Source organism: Benincasa hispida, unplaced genomic scaffold (genome assembly GCF_027475165.1).
Source record: "Benincasa hispida cultivar pf3 unplaced genomic scaffold, pf3_genome.v1.1 HicScf702, whole genome shotgun sequence".
Taxonomy (NCBI): domain Eukaryota; kingdom Viridiplantae; phylum Streptophyta; class Magnoliopsida; order Cucurbitales; family Cucurbitaceae; genus Benincasa; species Benincasa hispida.
Window position 1 is genome coordinate 1 of NW_028326825.1, and position 2,026 is coordinate 2,026.

General features: G+C 36.2%; 1 pseudogene across 1 annotated transcript; it reads right to left on the reverse strand.

Moving 5' to 3' along the window:
• Window positions 1-4: 4 nt before the first annotated feature.
• On the reverse strand, window positions 5-1,431 carry LOC150030000 (chaperone protein dnaJ 49 pseudogene; annotated as a pseudogene). The gene is made up of 2 exons (XR_016527214.1): window positions 1,255-1,431; window positions 5-1,093 (listed from the first exon to the last, which is right to left on the reverse strand). The product of XR_016527214.1 is annotated as a chaperone protein dnaJ 49 pseudogene (transcript).
• Window positions 1,432-2,026: the final 595 nt, after the last annotated feature.

The following is a 2,026-nucleotide window of genomic DNA, read 5'->3' on the forward strand; positions in this document are numbered from 1 at the left end:
CTGACTGAAACTTCTGTAACATATCACAGTATGGAGTTTCCCTTATAAATCCCCACTGCCGACGCTGCATCTCAACACGACAATTCTGAGCAAGAATGTTAAAATAATCCCTCTCTATGTGCCGCTCAAGTGCCATACGATCCGGGCTATTAGGTGGATACTTTTCCTCAAAATTTGTTGATTTCACAAAAAAATTGACACCCTTTTGAGTGGTAAACTGGAATTCATAAGGGTAGGAATGGGAAAGAGCATAGATCGGTTCTGAGGATGGCAAGAAGTTCAAAAGCAATATTAACAGCACGGGAAGCAATTGAATCAGAGTTCTAAGGCCACCACCTGAGCCCTGATCAGCTGTCCTATGTCCCATTCCAGTGCCAAAATTGAAAGTACGAAAATGTGTGGTTGTAGGCGCCATTCCACCGAAGAAAAAGTTTCTAAATATCTCCTCTGCATCAACATCACCCTCATAAAACCCATTAAATCCATTGGCACCATGTCTTGTAGTCCGTCTCTCATAAACTGGCTCATCAGACCCAACAACATCATACTTTTTCCGACTCTCCTCGTTACTTAGACACTGAAACGCTTTCGATACAGCCTTAAATGCTTCTTCAGCACCAGGAGCATTGTTTTTATCTGGATGAACCTTTAAAGACAACTTCCTATATGCCTTTCGAACATCCTCAGTACTACAACTCTTCTCCAATCCCAAAATCTCGTAATAATCCTTCTGCTTTTTAATTTTCCTCACAACCTCAATCTGCTCCTCTGTATAAATTGCCGATGTTGAAGATTCAGAAGACCTCGATGCAGGAACTCTACGGCGAACCGAAGGCTGATCAGACGGTTTAGATGAAGAGGTATCAGACGACCTATTCCCAGATTTGCCAGTATCACCATCTAAATCTTCACTAGAAACATTCTGAATTTCCGATAAGAGATCGTCAACGGAGAGCGTCGGATCAAGACGACGAGCTTTATTCACAAATTTTAGGGCACGGGTCCGATTCCCAGCTTCCAAAGATTCTTTCCCGATTTTCAAACATTTCAAAGCATCGTCTTTGTTCCCGTCCATCAGAAATAACGCAAAGACCTAACCGCAATTCCCTTCAAGAAGAAGGGGGGGAAACAATTACATTCCTAATCGGAGATTATCGATTACGATTGGGGAAAAGAGATTACATACATAACTGATCTACAGTTTGAAATTGGATGAGTACAAGAATCTAATCTATTGTGAGGAATTGAACTTACAGATGGTGCTGAAGAAGACGATTGAAAAACTGTGAAGATGTCGTCAATGTAACCGCATGGATGGCTCCGGATTGAGAAATCTAGGGATTGCAATTCTTCATGGAAGATGAAAATTTTGGGAAATTGAGACCGCTATTTAAGTCGAAGGACGCGTTTGGAACTGATGTAAAGTGGCGTTTTATAGCCCAACTTTCAGCTGAGAGTATAGAATATAAACTCCTACACCTCATATCACCAAATAAAAATGTTCTTTAACTTCGTATTTAATTAAAATATTTTAATCGAATTTGAATATCAAAACGATCATAGTTCAATTGATATCTGAGTGTATTCATAATCTTTATCTTTTATCCGTTTGGTAATCATATGTTTTTTTATTTTTAATTTTTTAAAATTAAGTCTATTTCATCTCAATTTCTTGTCTATCTTTTTTAAATACAATAATTAAACAAAAAAAATTTTTTAAAAGTTATGTTTTTTAGTTTTCAAATTTTGGTTTAATTTTTTAAATTATTGGTAAAAAGTAGATAACTAGAGAAGAAATTTGACGTTGAAAGTAATGTTTATAGACTTAATTTTAAAAAATAAAAGCTCAAAAACCAAAACGACGTGAATAATTTGATTTAATTTTCACTCTAAAACTACTTTTTGAGTTACACCTATATTTCGTTTATGCCTGCCTAATTGGCTCTTTTCCCTAATTTGTAAATTTTTGGAATTAAACTCTATATTTAGATAAGTATGGCAATCTTAGTATGACAATCTTACTTTA